The sequence below is a fragment of the Dermacentor silvarum genome, chromosome 7 (assembly GCF_013339745.2).
Source record: "Dermacentor silvarum isolate Dsil-2018 chromosome 7, BIME_Dsil_1.4, whole genome shotgun sequence".
Lineage (NCBI taxonomy): Eukaryota > Metazoa > Arthropoda > Arachnida > Ixodida > Ixodidae > Dermacentor > Dermacentor silvarum.
The window spans coordinates 131,385,799-131,403,220 of NC_051160.1; the positions used below are offsets into that span (position 1 = coordinate 131,385,799).

The 17,422-nt window shown below is 47.5% G+C and overlaps 4 non-coding genes across 4 annotated transcripts; all 4 read left to right on the forward strand.

Moving 5' to 3' along the window:
• Positions 1-5,111: 5,111 nt before the first annotated feature.
• Trnad-guc (transfer RNA aspartic acid (anticodon GUC)) lies at positions 5,112-5,183 on the forward strand. The gene has a single exon. It is a non-coding gene; the product is annotated as a tRNA-Asp (tRNA).
• Positions 5,184-5,572: 389 nt separating this feature from the next.
• On the forward strand, positions 5,573-5,644 carry Trnad-guc (transfer RNA aspartic acid (anticodon GUC)). Its single transcript has one exon. It is a non-coding gene; the product is annotated as a tRNA-Asp (tRNA).
• Positions 5,645-6,033: 389 nt separating this feature from the next.
• Positions 6,034-6,105, forward strand: Trnad-guc (transfer RNA aspartic acid (anticodon GUC)). The gene has a single exon. It is a non-coding gene; the product is annotated as a tRNA-Asp (tRNA).
• A 5,348-nt stretch (positions 6,106-11,453) lies between these two features.
• Positions 11,454-11,525, forward strand: Trnad-guc (transfer RNA aspartic acid (anticodon GUC)). Its single transcript has one exon. It is a non-coding gene; the product is annotated as a tRNA-Asp (tRNA).
• Positions 11,526-17,422: the final 5,897 nt, after the last annotated feature.

A 17,422-nucleotide genomic window follows, 5' to 3' on the forward strand; every position in this document is an offset into this window, starting at 1 on the left:
CCGACGGACGGGCCACCTGCAAAGACAACATAATACGAAGGAGCAGCTTCAAGCCCAGTACAAACATTCCTCGGGACAGGAAGGAGGGTGACATGCTACAAAACCGACTACGGACCATGCCAGACCACCGGACGGTCCCGGGGGCGTCTAGCGCTGGCTAGACGTTTGCGGTGAGCCCTTGCTCCGGGCCTTTTTCTCTTTCGTGTATAAGCAATGGCAACCAACCCGACGCTTAGCTTGGGCACGCTAAACGTGAGAGGTCTGGCCACCAAGCGTCAAACAAGCCAAGTGTACCGGAGATGTGGTGGACCAAGACCTCGATGTTCTAGCCGTGCAGGAGACAAACGTCGAAGGTGAGGAGGAGACCCGAGGCATGGTACTAAGGTTTACGCCTTCGTATTACGCGTAGTGAGCCATGCCAAAGGAGCGTCGGCAGGTGTATTTTATTTATTAAGAAGCTGCCCGGGCTATTGATCGAAAATTTATTTTTCGTGCCCTTCTGGCAGACTAGTGTACTGACTTTGCTGTAGGTAATGATTCTTGGCGGGTGATATTTATATATGCACCCAATATATGCGATGAACACAAGAGTTTTTTCCGCGTTAAAGGCGCACATATGCGCGCATAGAAAAGTCATTGTTATGGGAATTTTAATTGTGTACTCAGCGATCGAGATAGAACAGGCAAGAGAACGAGATAAAAGCTGTCATGTCCTCACTGAACTATTAGCCGAGTGTGACTTGGACGACGTGGCTGATTGCCTAGTCGGAACACGCCAGTTTCAAATACACGCACTCCAAGCAATGGTCCATGTCTTCTTGACAGGATATACGTGACACTAGACGTTATACCCATATGTCGCAGTTACGATGTCATACCTATTTCATTCACCGACCACTGTTTGGTCAAGACATGTGTGTGGCCTAAAGGAAAGGGCAACACTTCACGTGGGAAATGTGGAAAATGAATCCAAATTGGTAAAGGACGAGATTTTTCTAAGCAACGTACAAGAACACTTGAAGGAAGTAGAAACAACAAAGTGGCGCAAATCACTGAAAAATGGGAATTTTTAAAAACGAATTAAGTTAACCGCCATCGACCAATCCTGTAAAATAAAGTACGAAGAGAGCTAAAGAGAAAGAACTAAGGGCAGTGTTGGAAAAATTAACGGCCTTAGAGTGCAGCCAGCCGGCGCATACAAGGACGATTTACGCGGCATCAAAGCGAAATTGGAGCTATGCGATGAAGAGCGATATCGAGGAGCGATTATACGCGCAAGGGCAGAGGCATTGACAGCAGATGAAACGCCAACTAAACGCGCGCTAGGTCTGCGAAAACGCATGCGCGCGCGCAATCACATAGATACTATTGAAATAGATAGTAATGAAATAACTGACGGTGAGGAGATAGCACAAGCTTTTTTCAAGCACTTCCAAGAACTTTTTCCATCGAGAACTGTTGACGTAGACGCCTTTAGAGCTGCGTTTTTGAGGCGTGTGCCGCAACTCAGCGACGAGACGAAGAACAGGCTCGAGGCACCGATATCAACTCATCAAGTTGAAAAAGCAATTGAAGATTTAAAAGCCGGAAGATCACCCGGTCCGGATGGCCTTTGTGCCAATTTTTATAAGCTGTTTAAATCAGATCTATCGCCTCTACTCGCTGACGTGTTTAACGAAGCGTATGAAAAACGCATTGCCACATTCTTCCGGGCAAGCGCCAACTGTACAACCCTAAGACTGACCAGCCTGCGAACTGAAACACGTACGACGTACAGCCAATATCACTTACCACAGTGATTAAAAATATTCATTATGAAGATAATCGCAGACAGGTTAACAAACAGTAATGGAAACCATAGTGTCGGCACCAAACGCGGAATCAACGGACGAAGCATTAACCACGAACGTACACATAATGAGATCGATTTGGAATGTTGTGACGCCTTAAGGGCGCGAGTTGCGATTCTTCAACTTGACTTGGAGAAAGCTTTTGACTGTGTAGCTCACAGTATTTATTGCCATCCTTAAGCATATAAATGTCGGGTCCATAATTACTACGGGGTAGCCATGGCGTACCGGAACGGCACTACTAAGCTTATAATTAACAAGTCATGGGGGCCCCCATCAGAATTCAACGTTTCGTGCGTCAAGGCTGCCCAGCCAGCCCACGTTTTTTTTATTTATGTAGAGAGTTTGTGTTTGGCAGTGATTGAGAACAAATGTATTCATGGTTTACGATGCAAGCGTCAGAAGTCAAACTCCTGGCCTATGCTGACGACGTAGCCGTGTGTTGCAAAGACAAGGAGAGCATTTACAGACGATAAATGTTGTGAAAACTTCGGTGAAATCACAGGTAGTAGAGTAAACTGGAGCAAGTGCCTCGGTATTTGGCATGGAGAATGGCCTGAGGCTCCTGCTATATTTGCGAATGTCAAGTGGTGTCAACAACGCAGTAGGTACTTAGGCGCACCACTCGAAGCTTACAAACAGAGTGACGAATACTGGCAGGGCCAGCTTAAAAGTGCTAAAGAGGAGGCTGAGGCGTGGAAAGCCAAATACCTTTCATTATTTGCCAGGGCTACTGTATGCAACTTGTTTTTCGTCGCTAAGCTATTGTATTTCATGCAATTCATTTTCTGTAACAGGGTCAATGTGTAGAATTCCACAGAGTTTTTGCCGTGTTTTTGTGTGGGTTCCGGATGGGAGAGATGTTGTCGCAAAATTTTTTCAGACGGGTGAAAGATGGAGGATTAGGGCTGGACCACCTGTTTTGTTAGGCAACTTGTTGGACGTTTTATTTTCTTTCGGAACAACGATGATCCTTTTTTGCAAACAGTCTGTAGAGTTAGACTCGCGCACTTGTTGCAGATTGAGTTGTATGCTACCAAGGTGTGGCCAGCGGCTGTGTTTGGTTTTTACAGGGAGAAATTGCATTCAGGTTCGTTTCCTTGCTGTACGGTATTCGAAAGAATATTTGTTTAATGTCTCAAGGAAAAAGCTGCGCAACGATATAATGGACAGCCTTTTTCCCACCGCCTCTGTACGAACCATATACAGTCGGGGCCCAGGCCAGAATTGTTTTAAACGCCTCAAACGAATGCAGGTACCGCCAGGTATGAAAAGTTCTTTTTTCAAACTACACACAGGTACACTTTCAGTTGCAACGTTCCTAGAGAAAGAGGCTTTTACATGCCCTGGGGCTCACAGTGTATAATTTGCAAACAACCTGAAACCATAGACCAGTGTTTTTTTACACTGCTGGGAAGGAGTATACTTATGGGATGTTTTACAGCGCACAATAAAGAAAGAATTTCTCTTGACCCACATGGCATCAGATTTTTGCCGATAGACGGACGTGACGGAACACCGTTTTGATCAGATTATGCTGACTGGCCTCTACTGTATATGGCGCTCCGCATGGCAGGCTTCTATGCGATCCCGATAGAAGACCAGCCCGTGTGTATTTTCGGGAACAATAAGCCGTTTCTTGATGTGGTTGCAACACAAGAGTGTCCCCACCTGGATGGCCAGGATGGAACCCTGGCCAATCTTAAGGAATTCTGAACAAAGCCTGTAACAATATGACAGGCTGCATGGTTTTATATTATACTTAACAGATGAGAAGTCCATCTGTGTTTGTAACATATCTTGTTATTTGTTGTTATGCTTATGTACCGCTGCTTACCGGTAATAAAGAAAAAAAGTGGCTCGTTGGTCTAGGGGCATGATTCTGGCTTAGGGTGCGAGAGGTCCCGGTTTCAAATCCCGTATCTTTTTGGCCAGATAACGGCACTGTCACGCGGGAGACCGGGGTGATTCCCCGAGCGCTCTCTTAGACAAGTTTCTGCACGCGTGCTCCATGGTCACCACACCTCGCTATCGACATCGTTCGCGCGCGCGTGTAACATAACAGAATATTGCATTTTCAATAAGGTAATGCGGCGCCTTTTCTGTCTCCTCGTTAGTATAGTGGCCAGTACCCCGCCTGTCACGCGGGAGACCGGGGTTCGATTCCCGACGGGGAGTGTCTTTTTTTTTTTCTTTTTTTTTCTGCACGCGTGTTCCATGGTCACCACAACCCACGCTATCTATCGTTCCGCCGCGCGTGTTACTACACTTGTGCGCAGAATATTGCATTTTCAATGTTTCATATATGGCTTTATGTGCGCCTTTTCATGTCTCCTCGTAGTATAGTGGGCCAGTATCCCCGCCTGTCACGCGGGAGACGGGGTTCGATTCCCGACGGGGAGTGTTCTTTTTTTTTTTCCTTTTTTTTTCTGCACGCGTGTCCCATGGTCACACACACGCTATCTATCGTTCGCGCGCGCGTGTTATACACTGTGCGCAGAATATTGCATTTCAAGTTTCATAATGTAATGCTTTATGTGCGCCCTCTTCATGTTTCCTCGTTAGTATCAGTGGACAGTATCTGCACCGCCTGTCACGCGGGAGACCGGGGTTCGATTCGACGGGGAGTGTCTTTTTTTTTTCCTTTTTTTGTGCACGCGAGTGTTCCTATGGTCAACACACCAACGCTATCTATCGTCCGCGGCGCGCGTGTTACTACACTTGTGCGCAGAATATGGCATTTTCAATGTGTCATATATGTAATGCTTTATGTGCGCCTCTTCAGATGTCTCTCGTTAGTATAGTGGCCAGTATAACTCCCCCGCCTGTCACGCGGGAGACCGGGTACGATTCCCCGACGGGGAGTGTAGTTTTCTTTTTTTTCTTTTTTCTTTGTGCACGCGTGTTTCCCATGGTCACACACACCCCGCTAGCTATCGTGCCGCGCGCGCGTGTTACTACACTTGTGCGCAGAATATTGCATTTTCAATGTTTCATATAGTTAATGCTTTATGTGCGCCTCTTCATGTCTCCTCGTTAGTATAGTGGCCAGTATCCCCGCCTGTCACGCGGGAGACCGGGGTACGATTCCCCGACGGGGAGTTTGTTCTTTTTTTTTTCTTTTTCTTTGTGCACGCGTGTTCCCATGGTCACCACACCACGCTATCTACGTTCGCGCGCGCGTGTTACTACACTTGTGCGCAGAATATTGCATTTTCAATGTTTCATATCTGTAATGCTTTATGTGCGCCTTTTCATGTCTCCTCGTTAGTATAGTGGCCAGTATCCCCGCCTGTCACGCGGGAGACCGGGGTTCGATTCCCCGACGGGGAGTGTCTTTTTTTTTTCCTTTTTTTTTCTGCACGCGTGTTCCCATGGTCACCACACCCACGCTATCTATCGTTCGCGCGCGCGTGTTACTACACTTGTGCGCAGAATATTGCATTTTGCAATGTTTCATATATGTAATGCTTTATGTGCGCCTTTCATGTCTCCTCGTAGTATAGTGGCCAGTATCCCCGCCTGTCACGCGGGAGACCGGGGTTCGATTCCCCGACGGGGAGTGTCTTTTTTTTTTCCTTTTTTTTTCTGCACGCGTGTTCCCATGGTCACCACACCCACGCTATCTATCGTTCGCGCGCGCGTGTTACTACACTTGTGCGCAGAATATTGCATTTTCAATGTTTCATATATGTAATGCTTTATGTGCGCCTTTTCATGTCTCCTCGTTAGTATAGTGGCCAGTATCCCCGCCTGTCACGCGGGAGACCGGGGTTCGATTCCCCGACGGGGAGTGTCTTTTTTTTTCCCTTTTTTTTTCTGCACGCGTGTTCCCATGGTCACCACACCCACGCTATCTATCGTTCGCGCGCGCGTGTTACTACACTTGTGCGCAGAATATTGCATTTTCAATGTTTCATATATTAATGCTTTATGTGCGCCTTTTCATGTCTCCTCGTTAGTATAGTGGCCAGTATCCCCGCCTGTCACGCGGGAGACCGGGGTTCGATTCGCCGACGGGGAGTGTCTTTTTTTTTCCTTTTTTTTTTCTGCACGCGTGTTCCCATGGTCACCACACCCACGCTATCTATCGTTCACGCGCGCGTGTTAACTACACTTGTGCGCTGAATATTGCATTTCAATGTTTCATATATGTAATGCTTTATGTGCGCCTTTTCATGTCTCCTCGTTAGTATAGTGGCCAGTATCCCCGCCTGTCACGCGGGAGACCGGGGTTCGATTCCCCGACGGGGAGTGTCTTTTTTTTTTCTTTTTTTTCTGCACGCGTGTTCCCATGGTCACCACACCCACGCTATCTATCGTTCGCGCGCGCGTGTTACTACACTTGTGCGCAGAATATTGCATTTTCAATGTTTCATATATGTATTGCTTTATGAGCGCCTTTTCATGTCTCCTCGTTAGTATAGTGGCCAGTATCGGAGATTCCACTTCCGGCCATCACAGTGAACGGTCGCGGAATGTCTTGCTCCTCAGGAGCGGTTACAGCGGCCCTCGGCCGCGGTTCCCGGTCAACGGAAAAACCTTCTCCGGATTACCAGATGGTTCTACCACAACTGCCTTCAGGTGCAAGTGTTTTGAACACTGTTTTTATTCACGGCGAAGTGAAAGCTCGGCCTTACCGTGTCGAGCATTTCAGGGATGCGCTTTCGCGACTCATGCTGCTGCCGGAAGTGGTGGCCCTCGGGGCCTATCAGATGAATCATGCGTGGGCCGTAACTTTTTCGAACGAAGGCGGCCAAAAAGAAGATATTGGACACAGAAGGATTCCTTGTCAAGGAACACCGTTGCGTAGTCATTGACCCGTGCAACCAGGGTGTCAGGCTCAAGCTCTTCTGGCTGTTGCATGGTGTTCCTGACGAAGACGTCAGAACAGCCTTGGCACCGTTCGGAAGAGTAACTGAAGTGACGAGAGAGAAGTGGAGAGTCCAGGGCTGCAACGACAAAGGAACCACGACACGGTCTGTGGTCCTGAAACTCAAGCCCGGAATGACAGCAGACGACCTACCACACCAACTTCGTGTTGCGGAAGACCTGGCTCTCGTCATTGTCCCGGGCAGAGCACCCCTCTGCCTCCGGTGCCGTGGCACTGGACACATTCGACGAGAATGCCGGGTTCCACGCTGTGGGCTGTGTCGTCGCTTTGGCCACGACGAGACCCAGTGCGTGAGGACGTACGCCAACGTTGCAGGCCCAGGCAGGAGCGAGGACTCGTCCGAGCTTCTCATGGATCAAGAGGACGCCGAAGAGGCCGCCAAAGGAGCAGCTGAAGGGGCGGCGGCTCAGTCTGCACCACTGGTTACGAAGACCGCAAAGGTGAACCTGAAGGGGATAGATGAAGGCAATGTGCCGGATTCTGCGCCTCCACCTGCCAAGGTTCAAGTGACGGAAGCTGGTGCTGACGTGACGGGCGCGTCGTCAGAAATCACCCCACCTCCGACCAAAGTGGCTGACGAGCCAGTTAGCGTCAGTGAGGACATGGACCTGACTTCCGACGCTAAGGGCGCCGGAAAGCGGTTGCGTGACGATGTTGAGGACCACAGCCAAAACACCGACGGCGTGGATACCGAAGGACCGACACCAAAAACACCGACAGTCCGACGGTCGACGCTGAAGGTCAAGCCCAACGTGCCGCCAGACAGACGGCCGTCACATGCGCCGCCTCCGCCTTAGCGGAGGTAGTGCCCCGGAAAGAACTTTCCGCACCCGATCTTTGATCGGGAGTGATTCTACGAGGACGTCGTTTTGCAGTTGTCGCCTTCAAAGAGCAACACCAAGCATCAGTGTATACAACAGCCGCTATGTTTCCTCGAACCGTGTGAGTAGGGGCCCACCTTAATTGCAGCTAACACAATGGCAAACGAAATTAACATCACCACTCCGCTTCGTTTGGCGACATTAAACGTCAGAGGGCTGTCACAGCGGCGAAGACAATGTCAGATTAGCCGCATGCTATTAGAAAAAGACATTGATTTGATGGCAGTCCAAGAAACAAAAATTGAATCAGAGGAAAAAACGGATCGATTGGCAGAAATTTTCAGAACGAATTACAACGTATGCGTTTGCCATGCGAATGGTACTTCTGGTGGCTGCCTTCTTTTTATTAGAAACAGTATTGGGATAACAGAGCAGCAAGTTACTTCATGTCAGGGAGGGCGTATGCTTATTTGTGATTTTTCTTTTTCTGGACTGCTTTGGCGGGCGGTGTGTGTATATGCACCTAATAATGCTTGTGAACGCGAAGAATTTTTTGTTTACCTGAGGTCTTTCTTGGTGTGTGAAAGGCACGTTCTAGTGTTTGGCGACTTTAATTGTGTGTGCCGGCCGATAGATAGATCGAAAAAGCTGCTCAGTCAAGATAGAAGCGCAACTGTTCTGCATGAAATTTTGTGTGAAGTTGATCTGGAGGATGTTGGAAGTGTTCTTGGTTCTGACAGTGATGTGCAATATACGCATTTTCAAGGAGACTGCCACTCGAGGTTAGACCGTATCTATGTCCCTTTTCTCTTAGTTCCGCTCCTTTCTAGCTACAGTGTCGAATGCATCAGTTTCAGTGACCATTGCTTGGTAATGGTTACGATAGGTACGAAAAGCAAAGAGAAAAAATTTAATTGGCACTTATGGAAACTTAATGACAATTTATTGCAGGATGAATTGTTTCTACGAAGAATAAAAGAGAAATTAGAAAATGTTCTCCTTCAAAATGCGGAAAATGTTGTAGAAGCTTGGGAACTGTTTAAAACCGAAGCGAAAATAATTGCTTTAGAGAGAGCATGCGTGTTGCGGCACAAACAAAAGCAAGAAGAACGTCAACTGCAGTGCACGTTAGCATACCTTTTGAACATGGAAAGAGGCGCGGCTGGTACATTTGTAAGCGATATCAAAGAACTTAAAGCGAAACTTGAAGTCATTGATGAAGAGAGATATCGCGGCGCCGTTTTGAGAGCACGCGCAGAACGAGTATGGTTGGGTGAAACGCCCACCAAGCGAGCGCTAAGTGATGAGAAGAGACACGCATTGAGTAAGGAAATAAAAGAAATAGTTTATCAAGGGCAGCTTACAAACGACAAGGAAATGATAGAACGTGCTTTTGTGGACCACTATAGTACGCTGCTAAGCAAGAGAGCAAGCGATATCTCGGCGTTTAAAAGTGATTATTTGCCTCTGATGCCGAGAATTGATGGTGAACTTAAGGAAGCTCTTGAAAGGCCTATTTCTGTAGAAGAAATTGAAAAGGCTATCGATGACCTCAGTGCAAGAAAATCGCCTGGACCAGATGGTCTTGGGGCAGCGATATATAAAATTTTCAAGGTTGAAGTAGCACAGGCTCTGTATCGCGTCATAACGAAGTGTTATGAACAAAAATGGACGCCTCCTTCCTTCCGACAGACTCATGTGGTACTTATACCTAAAGTTACTGACCCCATAAAGCTTCAATCAGTAGAGGCCTACCGACCAATAAGTTTAGCTAACATTGATTATAAAGTATTCATGAAGGTGCTCGCCCAACGTCTTCAGAGTGTAGTGAAATCCCTAGTAGGTACACATCAGACATGCGGTATAAAAGGTAGGACTATTTTCACAAATATACACACAGCGCGAAGCATACTTGAATGTTGCGATTTGATGCAAGATCGTGTAGCTATGCTACAACTGGATTTAGCCAAAGCTTTTGACAGGGTGTCGCACGAGATCCTGTTTCTGCTTCTTGAATACATGAATGTCGGAACAGTCATTTTGGATGGGGTGAAAATGGTTTATGATGGTTGTACAACAAACCTAATTATCAACAACAGACTCAGCAGACGAATTCCAGTACTGTCTAGCATAAAACAAGGGTGTCCGATCTCGGCCTTGCTTTTCGCTCTTTATTTAGAACCTTTCTGTTTAAAGATACTTCAGAGCCATAGTATTCGCGGGTACACGTTTTTTGGCAGAGAAATAAAAGTGTTAGCCTATGCTGACGACATAGCAGTGTTCTGTCGCGATAAGCAAAGCATTGCAGAAGTAGTGAAGGAAGCCCAATCTTTTTGTAGTGCTTCTGGTAGTGCCATAAGTTGGCCAAAGTGTTTAGGATTTTGGCACGGGGACTGGCAAGATACGCCAGAATTGTTTTGCAGAATGCAGTGGAGTGTGATACCCGGCACTTATCTTGGGGTTCCACTCGGCAACTACCGAGAGCCAGTAGAATACTGGACGAATGAGAGGGACAGAATGAAAGAACAAACTAACAAATGGGGAGGCCACAACTTTTCGATGTTTGCAAGAGCCAAAGTGTGTAATATGTTTTTAGTAGCTAAAGTGTTTTACGTCTTGCAGGTGCTATGCATGAGCCGATCTTCAGTTCAAAAAATACACAGAGTGTTTGCGGAATTTATTTGGGGTTCAGTATGGGAACGCATGAGCAGATTTAATTTGTTTCACTCTTTGCGCAACGGCGGACTCAGTTTAACTCATTTGTTTTTCAAGCAACTTGTGTCGAGATTTGTTTTCTTTCGTGACCAAAGTGATGGGTTTCTGCGCACGGTGATCCAAGTGAGATTACGTGACGCTTTGCCTGATTTCGTTGTATCGTCGTACGCAGTCAAACCGATGGCACTAAAAGGTTATCTGCGTGAAGTTATCACGGCGATTCGTCTTCTAAATGCGAGATTTTCTAGGGAGTACTTGTTTGAAGTGTCACGAAAAAAATTATATAAGGATCTTGTTGACGTTTTTGTACCTATGCCAGTGTATCGTTCTATGTACAACTTAGGGCCTGAACGTGATGTTCTCAAAAGAGTAAGGAATATGCCTGTAAGAGCTAACACAAAATCCTTCTTTTTCAAGCTCCACACTGACACACTGCCGGTTAAGCCATGGCTAAGGAGCAAGGGTTTGTTTGTCCCATGGTCCGTCAATTGCCTTATATGCAATAAGGAAGAAACAATTGAACATATTTTTCTTGACTGCCACGATGCCCGCTTTCTTTGGGACATTCTGCAGCGAACTTTAAAAAAGGAGCTCCCGATTAGTGCTTTTGGAATAAGGTTCTTGCCATGCGCAGAACCTGACGGTGTGCCGGCGGACATGTTAATGCTATTGTGTATGCAAAGCGTATGGAGAACTCGAATGGCTGTACACAATGCTGATGTACATGCGAGGTCAGCCAGATACTATTTTGTTGAAAATGTTGTTTACACACGGGAAGTGTTGAAAATGCAAAGTGATCCACCGGAATGGCTTCAAGTGTTGGACAGTTTGGCTTCGTTGAAGCCATTTTAACATGACGCTACAGTCTTTTAACGACTGGTTATTTTAATCTCGTATTTATTTGACATGTTGTTTTTGTGTATTTGCCAAGTCGGTAATAAAGAAAAAAAAATAGTGGCCAGTATCCCCGCCTGTCACGCGGGAGACCGGGGTTCGATTCCCCGACGGGGAGTGTCTTTTTTTTTTTCCTTTTCTTTTTCTGCACGCGTGTTCCCATGGTCACCACACCCACGCTATCTATCGTTCGCGCGCGCGTGTTACTACACTTGTGCGCAGAATATTGCATTTTCAATGTTTCATATATGTATTGCTTTATGAGCGCCTTTTCATGTCTCCTCGTTAGTATAGTGGCCAGTATCCCCGCCTGTCACGCGGGAGACCGGGGTTCGATTCCCCGACGGGGAGTGTCTTTTTTTTTTCCTTTTTTTTTCTGCACGCGTGTTCCCATGGTCACCACACCCACGCTACCTATCGTTCGCGCGCGCGTGTTACTACACTTGTGCGCAGAATATTGCATTTTCAATGTTTCATATATGTAATGCTTTATGTGCGCCTTTTCATGTCTCCTCGTTAGTATAGTGGCGGATTCCACTTCCGGCCGCGAAAGCGTTCGGACGTGTATTCATGTGCTCCGAAGGGGCGGTGATAGCGGCCCAGTTCAGCCGCGGAAACAGGATGACCAGTCAAGATAACCAGGAGTATGAAGTGATGCTGCCCCACCTGCCGAAAGGTCGGATAGTTTTTAATACTGTATTTTGCATGGTGACCTTCGAGCGCGACCGTACCGAGTGGAAGACTTTCGGGACGCCCTTGCTCATTTGGAATTGCTTACTGAGGTCGACGCCCTTGGGGCTTTCAAATGAATCACGTGTGGGCAGTCACGTTTAAGAACTCCGTGTCCATGAAGAAGTTGTTGGCAATGAGCACCGTGAGTGTCAAGGGGCGCCGATGCCTTGTTGTTGATCCTAACAAGCAAGAAGTCCGTGTGAAGGTGCACTGGGTACTGCCCTGCGTGAATGACGATGAAGTGCGTGACGCGTTCTTGCCATACGGCGATGTGTCCGAAATAGCCAAAGAGCGGTGGCGCGTACAGCGGTGAGCACTGTTAGGGTGAACACGCGAGCGCGTGGCCGACGGCACTGTCAGCGCCCCGTTACGGTCATCACTGGAAACATTGCGCATGCGCATCATGCCTTCCGCGAAATAGTTGTTTCACCGCGCGCATGACGTCATGAATGCACTTGTTCGTCGTCTGCTAGCCGCATTTTTGTTTTCTAAGCCCATGCATCCTGCATTTTAAGATTTCTTTAAACATCTGTGCTTGAACAGAACAAGACAAAAAAACTTGTATATCTATGGGGGCGTGTCTATTCGTTTCCTTCAAAGTTGTTGTGCATGCAACGCCGTATATAAAACAACCAAACATCTTTCGCAGCCGTTCATTCTGTCGCCAGATCGTATTATGGCTAGGGTTCCCGATGATGAACGGCGCTCAATTGTCGACGTTCCCCTGAAGACTGTGAACAGGATAATTCAAGCCTACAAGTATGAAGGTCGCATTCAGGATGCACCCCGCGCGCCCCGCCCTAAAGCTACCACAGACGATGAAGACGCCCTCATAGCTGCAGCTGCTGTTCGTAACCCTTTCTTGCCAGCCCCAGCAATACGCGAGGACTTGGATTTGGACGTTTCGGACACCACTGTTCGACGTCGCCTGCGTACTGCGGGCCTTCGCAGTCGCGTCGCAGCGCAGAAACCACTACTAACGGCGGCAAACAAGGACGCACGACGGCAGTTCGCTGAGCTGCACGAAGCATGGACATCAGAAGAGTGGGGTCGCGTCATCTTTTTCGGATGAGTCGACGTTTTCGACGCGACAAGACCAAAGATTGCGTGTTGGAGACTACCAGGCACACGGTGAGGCAAACTTCCTGCTTTGAAAAGCAATTGTTTTAGTTAACGTCACAATGCCACGCAGGAACGACCCGGACAACGTGCAAGGTGTTTCTGCCAGTGGGAGATCGAGTGTGAACGTGTGGGGTGCTGTTTCAAGATATGGTTTAGGGCCCCTGCAACGTATACATGGACACTTATCGTCGGAAAATTACTGCAACATTTTGAACAATGTGCTGTTGCCATATGCGAGCAGTTTATTCCCAGACGGTGATTACCTGTTCCAACAGGACCGGTCACCGATACACACGGCGCGGGCTGTCAAGGAGTTCCAGGCGGAGCAGCACATGCAGCTACTGGAATGGCCTCCGAAAGGAGCGGACCTGAATGTGATAGATAACATGTGGGGCCGTCTGAAAGCTTCTTTGGCAAAGAAGCCCCTTTATTCCGCGACTTCGGACCAGTTGTGGGCGCAAGTCAGCAACGAGTGGGAAAGGCTGAAAGCCGATCGGGAATATGTTCGATCACTTTACGACTCGTTACCGTCCAGAATAGCTGCAGTCGTTGCCGTAAGTGGTCACATGACTCGCTATTAGATTTGCTCATGTTTTTATATTTGTTCTCATGGTCTTGTTTAACTTGAATTGCAAAAGTGCAATTTTCTTGAATAAAAAGTTTAATAATTATCCCTCTTACACTCACTTTTTTCCTTCACGCGCCAATCTTCAATCCAGATGGACCTTGAAATGCAGAAGGTATCAGCTCAGCGAACAAAAAATGCGGCTAGCAGACGACGAACAAGCGTATCGATGACGTGATGCGCGTGGTAGAAAGAGTGTTTCGCAAAGCACATGCTGCGCATGTGCAATGTTTCCAACGATGGGTGTTACGCGGCGCTGATAGTGCCGTCGGCCACGCGCTCGCGTGTTCACCCTAACAGTGCTCACCGCTGTACATGACATCGCCGATAAGGGATCGACGACGCGCGTCCTGAGCATGAAGCTGAAGCCCGGAATCACCATTGAAGACGTTCCTCATCAAATTCGTATTGCAGGCGAGCCGGCCCTCTTAGTGGTCGCTGGACGGCCACCACTATGCCTGCGCTGCCAAGGGAAAGGCCATATACGCCGCGACTGCCGCGTTCCGCGGTGCCCACGATGCAGACGCTTTGGGCACGACGAAAACCAATGTGTACCAACGTACGCTAGTATGACAGGGCCAGCAAGGAAGTCCGACGTGATGGAGCTCGTAATGGATGAGACAGAAGCTGAAGAAACAGCAGTAGCGGCTACAGACAGCGAAAGTCCGGAGAAAACGCGACAAGAAAGTTCGACGACAAAGCAATATACTATGCAAAATTTGACAAGCGAGCAAGAAACACAACAAAAACCGGCTGCTGAAACGCTGACAGGTGTTACGCAGCCAGCAGACAACACGAGTGTGAGTGCCCCTGCGTTAGAACAATGCGAAGGACTTGGGACCAACGACACTACCATGGCCGATGCGTCAGCGGCTGCCATGAAGCGGACGCATGCTGAGGCAACCGAAGATACCCACGTCTCGGAAGGCGTGAACGCGGACGGACCGCCTGCAAAAGCAGCCCCGACGCGTCGATTGTCATTTAAGCCAAAGCCAACAGTACCACCTGACAAGAGAAGGGAGATGACGCCGAAATAGGCGCGGCTAGCCGCGCTCTTCGGATGTCGGTGCGACAAGCGACCGCAAGCTCGGAACTTCATGGACGGCAGCTGGATGCGTAGCCACTAAGCCTCGACAAGAACTCGTGATAACATGGACAAAACCAGCCACGTGTGTAACCATACCGGTGACATTTCGGGAGCATCAGTAAGCCCCGAGGTGAGCGACATGCGATCCATCTGTACCACGCGTGACGCTATAGAAAAATGTCAGGTGCCACTACGATTAGCCACTCTGAATGTTCGGGGATTATCAGCAAGAAAACGTCAGTATCAGGTCAACCGCCTGCTTCTTGAAAACGATTTGCATATAGCTGCGTTGCAAGAAACTAAAATTGAGACCGAGGAACAGACGGATCGCATGGTTGGGGTTTTTCGCACGCGTTACAACGTCTGCGTATGCCACGCAGTTGGCCACTTCTGGAGGTTGTGCCTTACTTTTACGTAACGATTTAGGCATTGAGGAAGTGAATGTTATCGCATCCGAAGAGGGAAGGCTGCTTGTAGTTGATTTCCTTCTTTTTGGTTTATTTTGGCGTGTTAGTTGTATTTATGCTCCCAATAATGAAAATGAGCGTGTTGCGCTCTTTGAAAAGGTTCATAGCTACCAAAAATGTGACAGGCGCCTTATTTTATTGGGTGACTTCAACTGTGTGTGCATGGCGGGAGATAGATCGAGAAATGTTTGTGTTCGGGATAAAAGTGCGAAGTATTTAGAGGCTTTAATTGAGTATTACCAATTAGAGGATCTTGGCTGGTTGTTGTCGCGGGGTTCTACTCCTATCTTCACACATTTCCAGCGCGGTAGTAGTGCGAGGCTGGACAGAATATATGCTAGTTTAGAGTTTGTGACAGAATGCAGCTCTTATGATGTTAAACATGTCTCATTTAGTGACCATAGCCTAGTGATGGTCACACTTGGGAGCAAGCAAAGTAAAACACGATTTAACTGGGATCTGTGGAAATTTAACGTAAAGCTGTTAGAAGACAACATATTTGTTGATGGAGTTAGAAAAGAAATTGCCAAAATGACCGCCGATAATTCATCGAGTAGCAGAAATAAGTGGGAAAACTTTAAGCACACGATCAAGATGATCGCGATAGAAAGGGGAACGGTGCTCAGATACGAAGAAAAGAAGAAGGTTACAGAACTGCAGTGTCAACTTGATTTCTTGATGTGCATGGAAGCTGCGAAGCCTGGGTCGTGCGCAGTCGACATACGTGAACTAAAAAACCACCTGGAAGCATTGGAAACACAAAAGTACAGAGCCGCGGTGATAAGAGCGCGAGCGGAAAAACTATGGATGGGCGAAACGCCAAATAAACGCGCTTTGAGTGACGAAAGGCGATATGCCGCTGGGAACGAAATACGGCAACTCCGGTATCAAAATGAAATAACGTCCGATGGGAACAAAATTGAACAGGCCTTTGTTGACCAGTACCGAAACATAATCGGGAATGAAAGAAAGCCGAAAAGTAAGCTCAGTGATGAATTTCTATACTTAATGCCAACGTTAGATGACAGCACTCGGGAACAACTTGAAAGGCCAATCAGTATGGAGGAAGTGAGTAGTGCAATTAATGACTTGACAGTGAGTAAAGCACCAGGGCCTGATGGCCTGGGAGCCGCTTTTTATAAAGCCTTTAAAGATCAACTCGCACCTTTTCTGCTTGCTATGATCACAGAGGCGTACGCAGAAAAATCGTTGCCGGTCTCTTTTCGCACTGCTCATATGATACTTATTCCTAAAACTGACGACCGAGAGGAATTGCTTTCTGTGGAGGCGTACCGCCCGATAACACTTACTAACACTGACTATAAAATATACACGAAGGTTTTAGCTAAGCGAATACAGAGTGTTATTACAGAATTAGTTGGACTGCATCAGACGTGCGGTGTGAAAGGGCGTTCAATAACTACAAATGTGCATGTCGCCCGCAGCATTTTGGAGTGCTGTGATGCATTTGAAAGCCGAATTACAATGATGCAGTTAGACCTTGCAAAGGCATTTGACCGCGTGTCACATGATGTTCTCTTTTCTGTCATTGAACAAACCAACATAGGTAACGTGATAATAGATGGGCTAAAAATGATTTACAACAATTCCTCGGTACGCATCATAGTAAATAAGAAACTAAGTGAAGCTGTCCCAGTTCTCTCATCCATAAGACAAGGGTGCCCACTTTCGCCTTTGCTTTTTGCCATTTATCTTGAGCCGTTTTGCCTAAATCTCATCAAAAATGAAAGAATCAATGGTTTTAAGCTTCAGTCATCTCAAGTGAAAGTTCTGGCACACGCGGACAACATTGCGATTTTTTGCAGTGATAGGCAAAGTGTTCAAGAAGTCACAAATACTGCAAGAAAGTTCTGCCAGCAAACAGGGGGTCAAATCAACTGGGAAAAGAGTGTCGGCTTTTGGCATGGGCGCTGGGATATTACGCCATCTCATTTGCTAACCTGCAATGCACAACAGTCCCTGCAAACTACCTAGGTGTGCCCTTGAGCATTATGACAGGAGCGCAGAATATTGGGACGAAGTTACGCCAAGGATAAGGGAGAAAGCGATAGGATGGCAGGGCCGAAACCTATCCATGTTTGCCAAGGCTACTGCCTGTAACCTTTTTTTAGTGGCAAAGTATGGTATGTGCTGCAATTTTTGTGCATGTCTCGTGCGAACGTTCAGAAAATGCATAGGGTGTTCGCGGTGTACA